Genomic DNA, 15272 nt, shown 5'->3' with positions numbered 1-15272 from the left:
ATGTCAGGGTCAAATTCGCGTGTGCTTCATAGATAAGTTTTTTTTGCTAGTAAACATGTATAGGTTTCCACCAGGAGTCTCTTTAATGGTCGTCAAGGTTATTCTCAGTCATTACGGAAATACTTGGATCGCCTTAACGAAGAAACCATCAAAATCGGCCATCTAAACGGTAAGATGTTCATAAGGATTTTCAAAATAGCCTCAAGAAGAGACACTTTAATATCGATATTATTACGTTATAATTTAGCGGTTCATTGAAAATTGGTAAATTTTAGTTATCATAAATATAAAGATTGTAAAATAATTTAGGAGTGATGCACTCAATATTAATTAAACAATATATTGAATGAAGAAAATGAAAATAAGATTGGAATTAAAAAAAAAACTTATTTTGTGACATAATTTTATCAAATGACATTTTTTTAAACTGAAAATATCACTTTGATAAAAAGTAAAACTTACATGCCAATAATCAAAAGCACTTCTCCATTATTTCCAACTAATATGAAAGGTGGATTGATCTAGGTCAGGTCAATATGAACTGTTTATTGTCATTGCGTAGTAAAGGGAACTAAGACTTAAATCACCATATATTCACACATAAAACTTTCATTACCATACATACTATATAACCTAAAGAATTCAGCAATAACATAACATAATGCAAATGGCTCATTCACCAATCTTCTTCACACTTCTCATCTTACTCTTCCATTTTCCACATTCATCATCCTTTTCCCTCTCAGTAGAGAATCATGCAGAAAACGCTATAGTCTCTCCCAAAGGCACATTCACAGCAGGCTTCTACCCCGTAGGTGAAAATGCTTATTCCTTCGCCATATGGTTCACTCAAAAACATAAAAACCTCAACAACAATGCCACCATTGTTTGGATGGCAAATCGTGACCAACCAGTTAACGGTAAACACTCAACACTTTCCCTTCTCAAAACAGGCAACCTCGTATTAACCGATGCAGGACAGTTCAATGTTTGGTCCACAAACACTAACTCGTCCAAGCAACTTGAGTTGTTTTTGGACGATACGGGAAATCTCATTCTCAGAGAACATAACATCAATGGTCTCATTTTGTGGAAAAGCTTTGATTTTCCAACGGATACCCTCCTTCCAGATCAAAGTTTCACTGGGTACATGAACCTTGTTTCTTCCAAAAGTAGCACCAACTATTCCTCTGGCTCATACAAGCTTTTTTTCGATAACGACAATCTTCTCCGTCTTCTCTACGACGGCCCTCGAGGCTCAAGCGTGTATTGGCCAGATCCCTTGCTTCTAAGTTGGCAAGATGCTAGATCCACGTACAATAGTAGTAGGATAGCAACACTAAATCGTTTGATGGAAATGTTCGTGTTTATAGCAGAAAACATGGGCAAGAGAAGTGGTATGTATCAGGGCAATTCCACCAACAACCTTGTCAGATACACGGGATTTGTGGACCTAATAGCACTTGCAGTTATGATCCAAGAACCGGTAGAAAATGTTCATGTCTTCCGGGTTATAACATCATCAATAACCAGGACTGGTCTCAAGGGTGCAAACCTAGCTTCAAGTTTTCATGCAACAACAAGACTAATTATCGGTTCGCATTCTTACCTCATGTTGAATTTTACAACTACGACTATGGATTCCATAAAAATTTCACCTATAAACAATGTAAGCATCTGTGCTTACGGTTGTGTGAATGCATTGCCTTCCAGTTAGGGGTGTTCGCGGTGCGGTTTGGTTCGGTTTTGAGCATAAAAGTCATCCTAACCGCGAGATAAAAATGCATGCGGTTCGGTTTGGTTCGGTTGATTTTTAATAAGTCATCCAAACCAAACCAAACCAAACCAATGCGGTTAGGATCGGTTCGGTTGACTGCGGTTTACACTATAAAATAAAAATGTACTGAAATAAAAGGAAAAAGAAAAGTAATTCAATGCCAATATAATATATGATATTATACCATACAAAAGAAATTATATTATAAGAACAGTAGAGAACTAAAAATACATTATAAATGAAATACATATTTAGACAGTAGACAATTACGTATATATGTAGCTCAATAAAATACAAAAACTAAGTTGATTATGCCAAAACTTAAGTTAATAAATTAATTATTAAAATTCAAAACGTGAGGTGTGGCTTTATGCAATTGGATTTGGAAAGATAATAAATTAACTATTAAAATTCAAAACTTAAGTTAAACATGCGGTTTGTTTCGGTTTGGTTCGGTTTTGTGAAATACAAACCGCAAACCAAACCGAACCGCGCGGTTCACTCCAAAAATCATCCAAAATCATCCAAACCAAACGCGGTTTTTTGCGGTTTCGGTTTGGATTGGTTCGATTTGCGGTTTTGCTTTTGGATTGGTTCGGATACGATCACCCCTACTTCCAGTTTCGTTATGTGAAGAACAAGGGTTTATATAATTGTTACCCAAAGATGCAGTTACTAAACGGTCGTCGGTCCACAAGGTTTAAAGGTTCACTTTATTTGCGATTGCCAAAAGACAATATTGTTTTTCCCAGTGTATATGATGATAACTTGGTTTGTTTGAGAAATAACGAAGTTAAACATCTCGGAAGATCATACATTAGTGAAAAAGAAAATGGATCACTGAAGTTCATGCTTTGGTTTGCAAGTGGCTTAGGTGGAATTGAGGTGTTATGCTTCTTTTTTGTAGGGTGTATCTTATTTAAGAATAGCAAGAAATCTAGTGTTGATAATCATCGGCATGTTCTAGCTGCAGCAACAGGGTTTAGGAAATTCAGTTATTCAGAATTGAAACAAGCTACAAAAGGTTTTAGTCAAGAGATTGGAAAGGGTGCCGGAGGAATTGTTTATAAGGGTGTTTTATTCGGTAATCGAGTTGCTGCGATAAAGCGTTTGCATGAAACAAACCAAGGAGAGAATGAGAGTGAGTTTCTAGCTGAAGTTAGCATCATTGGAAGGCTTAACCACATGAACTTGATTGAAATGTGGGGTTATTGTGCAGAGGGAAAGCATAGGTTGTTTGATATCAAGGTTTGGATATTAGGGAAGAACGGTAATATCCACTCTAGAACCTGAGGTAACTGTAGGATTAGAAAAGTTACCTGTTGATTTAAGAGTTGCAGAGGAATTCAGAAATAATAGAGAAGAAGAAGAAAATAATTTGTTGCAAATGATGTTGTTCCCTTTTTCATTCATACAACGGATAAATAGGGTTGATTGGTGACATACCACCTCATCAATTGAAAATAAGATCTACCGAACACGTGTTATCGAAACAAACAGCTCATGATAGCTCACTTAATTGACAAAATAAGAAAACGACAAAATAGCAAAATATAAATGTTATAAATATTGGAATACTATGACAATACCCTCCCCTCGACATCACTCATGTCCTCATGGGTGAAAATTCGGAAACTTTTTAAGCAAATCATAGTAGAATTCCCAAGTCGCTTTGTCAATAGGAAGATCCTTCCATTGTACCAAGACCTTGGTTGCAGCTATACGACCTCGTTTCACCATTTTTCGATCAAGAATAGCTTCAGGAATTCTGTCAGAAGAATTCATGGCAGCAGGAATATGTTGCACTGGCTGTCCTAGAGGATTTGGACAAATTTTCAGTTGAGAAACATGGAAAACATTGTGAATAGCAGCAGACGGGGGAAGTTGAAGTTTATAGGCTGTAGCACCAATGCGATCTTCAACCAAAAATGGGCCATAGAACTTAGGTAACAGCTTATGAACACCATGTGGTTTCAGAGAAATTTGCCGATAAGGGTGAAGTTTAAGGTACACATAATCTCCTATACTAAACACACGATCAGACCTGTGTTTATTGGCTTGTTGCACCATTCTGTTTTATAGCTTCCTCCCTTGCCAACAGTGATCGGTCAACAGTCAGGTTGGACGAAAAACTCGGTAAATAAGGTAAATGTATAGGAGGAGGTTGACCATAAACAACTTCAAAAGGTGTGGTCTGAATGGAGGAATGATAGTTTGTGTTATACCACCACTCAGCTAGTGACAGCCACTTGAACCATTGAGATGGTTGATCAGAACACATGCATCTTAGATACGTTTCCAAGCACTTGTTTACCACTTCAGTTTGGCCATCAGATTGAGGGTGGTAAGCTGATGATTTGTGGAGAGCTACACCTTGTAATTTGAAGAATTCTTGCCAAAAATTGCTAAGGAAAATAGGATCCCTATCACTTGTAATTGTTTCGGGTAACCCATGAAGTTTGAACACATTGTCCAAGAATACTTGAGCAATTTCCAGAGCAGTGTAGGGGTGAGATAAAGCCATGAAGTGAGCATACTTACTAAGTCTATCTACCACCACAAAAATGACTTGTTTATTAGCCGAGTTTGGAAGTCCTTCCACAAAATCCATGCTAATATGAGTCCAAATTTGATCAGGAATGGGCAAAGGCTGTAGTAAACCGGGATATGCCGCCAAATCAGGTTTATTCTTCTGACAGATTCCACAGTTTTTGACAAAGTGTATGATATCCTTGGTCATCCCTTTCCAATAAAAAAGAGACTTAACTCGACTGGCAGTGACATCTCTGCCCGAATGGCCTCCTACAGCAGAGTTATGCAACCATTGTAAAATGTTTTCCTTGATTCTAGGATTAGTACCAACAACTAATTTTCCTTTTCTCCTCAATTCATTTCTGACCCAAGTGAATTTAGCGTGAGATTGAGGGTTTTGTTGAAGATCAGTTATGATGTTATTGAGATAATGATCCTGTTGCCAATCAAGTTGAATAGATTCCCAAAGGTCATTGCTGGAATTATTAAGAAGTAAGGCCAGCATTTCAGCACCAGCCTTTCTGGACAAAGCATCCGCAGCTACATTTGAAACTCCCTCCTTATACAAAATTTCAAAATCAAAGCCTAACAGTTTGGAAACCCATAGTTGTTGGAAAGGGGTGTTAAGTTTTTGATCCCACATATATTTGATACTTTTTTGATCTGTCTTGATTGTGAAAGGGGCATGTGCTAAGTAAGAACTCCATTTTTGGACTGCATATACAATGGCTAATAATTCCCTTTCATACACAGACATGGCCTGCTGCTTGGGGCCCAAAGCTTTACTGATGTATGCGATAGGATGCTGGTCCTGCATGAGAACAGCTCCAATACCTGTGCCTGATGCGTCAGTCTCAATAATAAATCTCTTTTCAAAATTTGGAAGACTTAAAACAGGAGCAGTAACTAGTGCTTGTTTTAAAGTGTTAAAAGCTAGTGTAGACTCATCCTTCCATACAAAACTATCCTTCTTCAATAAGTCAGTCAAAGGTTTTGCAATTTTCCCAAAATCCTTCACAAATCGACGATAATAGCCAGCTAATCCTAAAAATCCGCGTAATTGTTTCAGACTAGTAGGAATATTCCAAGAAGTGACAGCCTGAATTTTGTGAGGGTCAGTAGCAACACCATCCTTGGTTATAAAATGGCCTAAGTACTCTACCCTAGGTAAAGCAAAACCACATTTAGGCTGGTTTAGAAATAAATGATTTTCCCGAATGGTTTGAAAAATCAAATGTAAATGAGAAAAATGGTCCTCAAGGCACTGGCTATATACTAGCAAATCATCAAAGAAAATAATAACAAATTTGCGGAGGAAAGGTTTGAAAACCTGATTCATGAGAGCTTGGAAAGAAGCGGGTACGTTGGTTAAGCCGAAAGGCATTACCAAATACTCAAAGTGTCCGCTATGAGTTTTGAAGGCTGTTTTATATTCTTCGCCATGGGCCATACGCAGTTGGTGGTAACCCGATCTCATGTCCAGCTTAGAAAAAATGGTAGAACCATGTAACTCATCCATTAAGTCTTCAATTAATGGGATAGGGAAACGATCCTTGATTGTCAACTCATTAAGTCTTCTAAAGTCAACACAGAGGCGCCATGAACCGTCCTTCTTGCGAACCAGAATTGTCGGTGAAGAGAAGGGGCTATTGCTGTGTTGTACAATACCTTGATCCAGCATATCCTGAACAATTTTGTCAATTACATCTTTCTGTACCACTGAAAAACGGTAGGGACGTAAGTTGAAAGGTTGGGATCCTTCTTTAAAGGGAATTTTGTGATCAAAACCATTGCGAATAGGAGGTAAAGTAGTAGGTTCAGCAAAAATATCCGCATACTGATCAATTAGTTGAGCAATGGAAACTGGTACAGAACTTGGTCGGTCAGTTGATGCCATGGTATAACAAGTCGGTAAGTCCAAGGAATATGAGTCAATGGTAGTGGATAAAAAACAAAGTTCAGCACCTTTGTGGAGTGCCTGGGCAAATGATTTGTTATTGATGACCTTGAGAGGTGGAGTTCTAGCACCTCTTAACACAAACTTCTTGCCATTTGTGGTGAATTCCATTTGAAGTCTATCAAAATCCCAAAGTATGGGACCCAATGATTTCAACCATTGAATACCCAAAATGAGGTCACAACAGACAAGAGGTAATACAATGACATCAGTGGTGAATTGAACTTGTTGAAGCTTCCATTTAAAATTTCGACAGAGAAATGCAGCCTCTAATTTGTGGCCACCCCCACCCGTTATAGCTAAAGGAGAGATAGCTTCAAGCTTACACCCTAGGGATTTAGCAATTTCCAAGTCTAAAAAGTTGTGGGTGCTGCCACTGTCAAGGAGTATGTGTATCAGCTTCTTGTCATGTAAGCCTGTAACACGCATGGTTTGAAAATTTGCAATTCCAGTAAGGGCTTGGAGAGATAGTTGAGGATTGTCAAAAATTGGAGAAGAATCATTTTCAACTACCGTTGTCTCATCAATAGAATCTTCAATAGGTAACTCATCATCATCAACCTCAAGTACTAACAATTGAGAGCGTTTATGCTTGAGTTGGTGACCTGGAGTAAACTGTTCATCACAGAACATACAAAGGCCCTTAGCTCTGCGTTCAGCCATTTCAAGAGCAGAGTAAGTACGAGTTGGTCGAGAAAAATTTGCTCGTTGATTGGTACTCGGAGATCCTGTAGGAGTAGAAGGAGTTAGGGATGGTGATATGGTCGGTTTGCTCAAGAGACCAGGGTTTTTTGTGAAAGACGTGAAACGCGGGTTGGGCTTTGGTGGTGGAGGAAGAGAAGCTTCGTGTAGTTTCGCCAAGTTCGCAGCATGAGCAATGTTGGAGGGATTAAACATTCGAACATGCATTTGGGTATGGTAATCCAAACCAGCAAGGAAAATACTAAGTGAATGTTCAGGAATCAAAGTAACCTGGGTGAGGGCAAGTTCAAATTGGTCAATGTAGTCTTGAACCTTACCATTGTGTTTCACCTGCAACAACGATGATAATGGGTCCTCATAAACGTCGCCGAAACGAGCCGTGACGTCGGTGACGTATTGTTGCCATGGTGGATAGATATCAAATTTCTGACGCATATAGTTGAGATGCCACTGCAACGCTAACCCATCAAGGTGAATCGAAGCTAAACGCACCATTGAATTCGGTGGGGTATCGTCCAACAGAAAAAATTGATCACATTTGTAGAGCCAATCACGCACGTTTTTACCATCAAAACGAGGAAACTCGACTTTGGAGATGCGAGTAGCGTAGATGTTGGTGTTATTGTTACGATTGGTGGTAGATCCTTGCCGACCGTTTGACGCCGGCGAACCTTGCTCGGCGTGAACACGTAATAAGGAACGAATCTCGTCCATATCTGCGGTTCATTGAAGTTGCATCTGCGTGAGGCGCTCTTCAAGGCGTTGTTCCAGATCTTGAAGAGATGTCGCGTGGGATGCCATGGAGCACCAGACTGATACCAATTGATATCAAGGTTTGGATATTAGGGAAGAACGGTAATATCCACTCTAGAACCAGAGGTAATTGTAGGATTAGAAAAGTTACCTGTTGATTTAAGAGTTGCAGAGGAATTCAGAAATAATAGAGAAGAAGAAGAAAATAATTTGTTGCAAATGATGTTGTTCCCTTTTTCATTCATACAACGGATAAATAGGGTTGATTGGTGACATACCACCTCATCAATTGAAAATAAGATCTACCGAACACGTGTTATCGAAACAAACAGCTCATGATAGCTCACTTAATTGACAAAATAAGAAAACGACAAAATAGCAAAATATAAATGTTATAAATATTGGAATACTATGACATTGTTGGTTTATGAGTACATGGAAAAGGGTACTTTAGCTGATAATCTCTCATCAAATGAACTTGATTGGGATAAAAGGTATAACATAGCTATGGGAACTGCGAAGGGTCTTGCTTATTTACATGAAGAATGCTTGGAGTGGATTTTGCATTGTGATATAAAGCCACAAAACATTCTTGTTGACTCTGAGTACCAACCTAAGGTAGAAAATTTTGGTTTGTCAAAGCTATTGACTAGGGATGGCCATGATAATTCAAATTTCTCAAGGATAAGAGGGACAAGAGGTTACATGGCACCTGAATGGGTTTTCAATTTGCACATCACTTCTAAGGTTGATGTTTATAGCTATGGAGTTGTGGTGTTGGAGATGATTACTGGAAAGAGTCCAACAACAGGTGTAGAGATCAAAGAAGAGTTGTGCCATGAAAGGTTGGTAACATGGGTTAGGGAAAAAAGGATAAAAGAGTTAGAAGTTGGTTGTTGGGTAGAACAAATTGTTGATCCTAAATTGGGATCAAGTTATGATGTTGAGAAAATGAAGACTTTGGCAAATGTGGCTTTGGATTGTGTAGCAGATGAGAAAAATGTTAGACCCACCATGAGTCAAGTTGTTGAGAGGCTATTAAGCAATGAGCATATGATCTCCACAGTAAATAGTCATCTCTGATGGGTGTTTAAGTACTCCATTGTTCTACTTCCTGTTTTTTCTATTTATTTTATGTAATTAGATTTCTTTTATATATATATATATATATATATATATATATATATATATATATATATATATATATATATAATCAATGGACTTAAGTTAAAACTTAAAAGAACTTTTGATTGTGTCTACTATGAGTTTGGGATACAACCATTGTTGTCAGAGAGGTTAATTAGCCTCGAATTCAGTTGGCATGCACCCTAGCTATGAAGCACGGATACTTCAAAATTTTATGTCGACTAGTTGGCATGCACGTATCTAGTATTTTTCAACTAGTAACGTATCGCCGTATCGGATACGTATCGTATCTGATACTCGTATCGTGTCCGTGCTTCATAGGTTCTTCCTCTTCAGCTACTGTTTTTCTACTTCTTCCTCTTTTGCTACTTTTTTTCTTCTTCTTCATACCTTCCCATTTTTTAACTAAATATTTTATATTAATTTTTATATGTGTATCTTAAACGTATCGTATCTAGTATTTTTCAACTAGTAACGTATCGCCGTAGATACGTATCGTGTCCGTGCTTCATAGCACCCCAGTATTTGGAGGATTTTTGAGACCTTTATAGAATTGAACTTGAGGTGAGGGATTCCTCCATGAGTGATTTTGGTTCTTGTCCTCATTTTACCGCAGAATTTCAAATACTATTAGAGGAATTTGGATGAAGTATTTTAATGAGATAATATAATGTTTTTAAAGAATTTAAAATGATTTGCAAAAAATTTATTTTTGGATACAAAATGAAAAATTGTAAAAATCATGAAAATTTATGAAATATTTTATCTAAGTTAAATTTAATCATTTTGAATTGACACCAAAAATCAAAGAATTTGAAATTCCTCTCATACTCCAAAGAATGTATTTGTTACTATTATTTCTTTAAATTTTACAAATTGGTCTTCATTTTTTCCAAAATTACAAAATTGACCTAAAAAATTGCAAATTAGTCCTTAATAAATTTTTTAATTCACAATTTGGTCCTTCAAATTTTTAAAAATTGCAAATTGGTCCCTGCTTTTCGATTTTTTAATTTGGAATAAAACTTTTAATTTTATAAAAAAATAACCCCAAAAATCTAACAATGAATTATCTTAATATTTCATCCAAACAAAATAATTTAAAAATGAATGGATTTCAATTGAATCATTTGAATTACTTTAAATTTTAAATTCCTTTAAAATTTCCAATTACCTCATCCAAACACACATTGATAAAATGGATTTAGACATTTCTCCAATGTAACTAACATCTAGTCTTTGGATGTGTTAAAATCAACCAGGGTGGTACTGATACAATTAGTCATGACAAATAAGTTGTGGGATTGGTTGGCAATGTCGAAAAGTTGATCATGGTGTTGAAAAAGTAACTTCAAGCACACGATGAAAGGGTGAATTGTAGTATTCAAAATTTGTGATTAATTTAAACTCAATTATAAAACTAACAATTTGTATTAATATAATAAAAAACTGAGATAAAACCGGCAAAAATGGAAGGAAAGAAATATACCGAAAAGTAAATGACTAAAAGTAAATAGAGAGAGTTGAGAGAGATTGCACTAGAAGTTATAGTTGTTTCACTGATCTCTTGGCTTAATCCTCTCCCCAAGAAAAACTTTGTGAAGATTTCACTAATAATATATGTTGAACTTTTACCTTGTTATACCCACGAACCTTATTATAATCGACTGAGATATTTTCACAGGTTGATCCCTCAAACCAATTGCAACTTTTGACAGGCTAAGCTCACAAACCAAGAACGAGACTTTGACTGGGTGATCTCGGAAACCAAACAGATGTTTTACCAGAATAACCTCAATAACCAAATAAGAGAAACTTAAAGAGAATCGCACTCTTAATAAAATAGTTAAAAACCACTACAACTAAAACCTCGCAAATGTATTTCACTCATAAAGACACTAAGACAACTTTTAATGAAAGAAAAATAAAAGAGGTAGAGAGAGATGTTGAAATGAGAGAAGAATGATTTAAAATCGAATTCTAATGTATAAAATAGTAAGGAGGCTTCCTCCTGATATAGGAGAAAATGTAGCTCAAAAAGGAAACTGATTCATGGACTTTTTAATGCTCATAATCAATTATGCACATCACATAATCAAGTGTGTAGTGTAAAAATGGAAAGTTTTCAAATTGGATCGTTAATAATGAAATACAAACCCTAATAGTCGATTATGAGGTGAAATAATCGATTAATCACAAATGATAATTGATTGTCCTATGTAAATTTCCCAAATAATCAATTAAGCGTAAAGGATAATTGATCATCCAATGTAAATTTCACTCATACATCACTATTTAGTCTAGTAGTCAAATAGTTATTGCGTAAAACATCATCAAAACCATCATGATCCATCAAGAACATCAACTATAATATCTGCAAGCACATAGATACACATTCTCTTCCTTTTTTATTATGACAACACATATCTCAAGGAGGTGAACAGAACAAGAAAACAAGTGTGATAGATTGGAGTGGTTAAACTCTCCTTAAAAGTGTTGGCTGGAGATTTCGTTTGGGAAGATTAACCTTCGAAAGCTTGAGTTCAAAGAATGATGGTTACTGAAGACCATCTTTGAAGATTTAAGAATGGCTACTGACGGCCATGTTTTAAGAGAAATGTCTAAGTTGGAACGAAAGAGAGGAGTGTTAATGCTAGCACAAAAGGCACTTTTTGCCGAGACTTAGACAATTCGCGGAAAATTGCATGAAGTACTGAAGCTTAGTGTATTTCCGCATCAATTTCGAATATAGCTATACTGCCACGCGTCGAAAAGGACTCGAGCGGGAAGATTTGAATTGCGAAACGGTTTCCATAAACTGCACATCGACAGATGGCGTCCCCAGGGTTCTCGTGGATAACGTGGCATTAGATTATTGTACGACCGTTAGGGTCGAATTTAGTATAAATAGGAGTCTTAATGATAGGATTTCGTGTGTTCATTTTGTACAAATTACTCACATATCGCTCAAGTATCAAGTGTTAAGAGAAAGAGTTCGCTGAGAAATGTACGTATGACACCATCAATTTGAATACATGTGTATTTACTTTTATCAAATGTCTTTTAATTTCTTTACTTCTCTTTTCCTGTTTATGCCTTTACTTTCAAAGTCATTTAATTTCCATGTACTTTAATTTTCTTGCAATTTACAATTTCGCAATTTACATGTTTTCTCTTATTATGATTGATGTTTCAAAATTACACTAACTTATGCAATTAGCGTTGTATCGAACGATTAACCATTTGAACATAAGTTTCTTGAAATCAAAACAAACAGGTATGAACCAAATCACATCAATAAACCTTTTGTTTGACTATGTCCTAGGATCAATCTAGTCGATCCTGCGAGTAACCAAATCATATTTATTATAGTTTGGAAGACTAGCGGTTGTTTACCGGAAATCACCGTAAACAAATTGGCACGCCCAGTGGGACAGTGTCAAACTAAGTGTTATTAATTGATTGTTTTGTTTTGTCTAGAAATTGTCAAGACCTTGTATGAACCTTAGGAACGGTAAATTAACCAACAGTGCAAAACCAGTTCCTAAACGAAGGTACAACAAGAAAATGGTCGTAACGACCAGTGCAGGGGGCGAAGAAAATCCCCCACAAGGATCAGGAATAGCAGCGTCAAACGCGACGAATGTTTCGACATCCACTCAAGGAGCGCAGGCCATACCGGTTTCGACAGGATCTGAGCCAGCGGGTAGTTCGCAAACCATGGTCGGAAATACTTCCACATCAACTGGGACTATCCCCATTTCAGTATCGACTACCGCTCCTCTGTCTGTAAGTGCAAGCGAGATACCACCCGTATCGACGAACGCTGCAAATCATTTTTCCACCCCAGGGCCTTCATTCACTGTAGATGGTTGGAGACCAAATATGCAATACGGGATGCCATATTCGTATATGGCAGGACTACGAGGAGCAGGACCTACATACACTACAACCAACCCAGCGGCATTTTCACCGAACGTGGGTTCAGTAGGTCGAAGCGCACACAATATTGGTGCGTCGACTCAGATTCCCCCTATGACCACGAGTACTCAAGCAGCATTCCGACAAGAAATGGATGCAAGTAACTAGGACATGGTAGGACTCCTTGCTAGAGAATTAGGAACCATCTTCGATCCAATAGTAACAAGCATTACTAGATCTAGCCAGGATAGCGCAAAAACATACCAAAGGTTATCATCACAATTGGGACGAATGGCGGATTTTTTGGGAGTCCCACAAGAAAGACGAAGGAATAACCAATCAACCCACCAAGAAGAAGATCCAATTGTCCGACAAATTCGAAATATAGAACCCCCACCAAGGCCAAATCCAATGGGACAGAACCCAATGGTCGAAATGGGAACTCAAATCGAAACAACGGAGACTGGCCAACAGGCTATCCCTCGACAACAGCCCAGAGTAGTTATGGTAGGGAGAGACGAACATCCTGACGCAGTTATCCACAGAGTCAGGAGAAATGATTTGGTAACAGAAAATAATCTTACTGCCATGATAGAAAGAATAATGGCTAATAACGGTTTAAATACTGGATTTCGACGTCCAAATTATACATCTCCCATACCTGAATACATCATGCAAAGTGAGTTACCAAGGGGAATTAAGGTGCCCAAATTCACCAAGTTTGCAGGGGATACTAATGAATCAACGGTGGAGCATATAGCCAGATATTTGACGGAGGCAGGAACGTTAGCAGGAAACGAGGATATAAGGATCAAGTATTTCCCTAGTTCATTAACCAAGAACGCTTTCGTCTGGTTTACTACCCTACCCCCAAATTCCATAGATACATGGACACAACTAGAAAGATTGTTCCACGAACAATTTTACATGGGTCAAACAAAGATAAGTTTGAAAGAATTGGCTAGTATTAAAAGGAAGTTTACAGAGCCTATTGATGATTACCTAAACAGGTTCCGTTTGCTGAAATCGAGATGTTTCACAGTCGTCCCAGAACACGAATTAGTCGAAATAGCCGCTGGTGGTTTAGACTATTCGATTAGAAAGAAATTAGATACCCAATATTTAAGAGACATGGCCCAATTGGCAGATAGGGTTTGACAGGTCGAACGACTGAAAGCAGAGAAGGCTAAAGTAAACAAAATTTACAAAAAAGAAAGAATATCCTACGTTGAAGTCGAAGACACTGATAGCGAAAACTTTGATGACCCATATGGCATAGAGGAGGTCGAGCTAGACCTAGCTGAATTAAAAGAAGCGCTGCCTTATGCTTGCAAATTACTTACCCCTGCTAACGGGAAGAATCCAATAGAAAATGATAAAAGCGATAGATTCCCTGAGAAAACTTATACATTTGATGTCACCAAGTGTGACGGAATATTCGATTTGTTAGTAAAAGATGGCCAAATGATAGTACCTCCTAACTCTAAAATTCCTCTGTTAGAACAACGGAAGAAGCGAGGTTTTTGTAAATATCATGGTTTTTTAGGCCATAAGACCTCACAATGTTTTCTTTTCAGGGATCTAATTCAGAATGCTCTCAAGGATGGTCGTTTGAAGTTCGCTGACAAGGCTAAGAGCCATATGAAGGTCGATACCAACCCTTTGAACATTGCTGATACCAACCTGTGTGAGCCATGTGACATCAACATGGTGGAAGTATCTGAAGTCGAATTTGCTGAACCAGAAACAAGGTCAAAGGGAAAGCAGGCTACTGATAGCCTAAATGATGACGCGGCTTTCAATACTGAAGTTGAAAGGTCCCTCAATCAAGAAATGATCGACAATCCGGAAGAAAAAACTAGTGAGGCCACTGAAGACCTCAGGATGAAACTCCAGCAGATTCAAATTTTTGAGGCCCCTCCAGCAGTTGTCAACATGGTAAATGCCAGACGACCTTTTTCTGAAATTGAAGAGTTGGAGGAATGGTTGACAAGGCAACAGGGAAATGTGGATATTTCGCCAAAGGGGGAAACCTTGAAAGATTACCTTTGGTACTGCCACGAGAAGAATGGAGGAAAAATGCTGATGTGCCCAAGATGTTCTATAATGGTGAATCGGAGAATCCAAGCTGACTTCGAGAGGACCTTAAGAGAGAGATTGGAACAGCCTTGGAGAGGTGGAAACTTACTGCTAAGGATATACCTAAGAACTGCGGAAAGTTTGGTGAGTTTCTTGGTCAGATGCCATAAAGCAAATACGGAAGTGGTGTTATGTCCCAGATGTGGAGCTGTATATGATGAACTCCTAGCGCGTTCCCTCGAGAGGAGTTATTTTATCATGAATCGGGAAACCCAAGGTCTCCGTCCTAATTTATATATGTTCGACAATCGAACTACGTATAAGAGGCCTGACAGTCCTCACCCTAAAGCACGAAGGGTCACATTCAAAGTCCCTGCAGATACACCTAGGGACAGATGGGTGCAA

At 37.8% G+C, this 15272-nt stretch overlaps 1 pseudogene; it reads left to right on the top strand.

The window, feature by feature from the left end:
• The first annotated feature begins 661 nt into the window (after positions 1–661).
• LOC131658466 (putative receptor protein kinase ZmPK1) lies at positions 662–8804 on the top strand (annotated as a pseudogene).
• Positions 8805–15272: the final 6468 nt, after the last annotated feature.

The sequence above is a fragment of the Vicia villosa genome, linkage group LG3, assembly GCF_029867415.1.
Source record: "Vicia villosa cultivar HV-30 ecotype Madison, WI linkage group LG3, Vvil1.0, whole genome shotgun sequence".
Taxonomy (NCBI): Eukaryota; Viridiplantae; Streptophyta; class Magnoliopsida; order Fabales; family Fabaceae; genus Vicia; species Vicia villosa.
The sequence above is the reverse complement of the archived record's forward strand: the minus strand, read 5'-3'. Positions and strand labels throughout refer to the sequence as shown.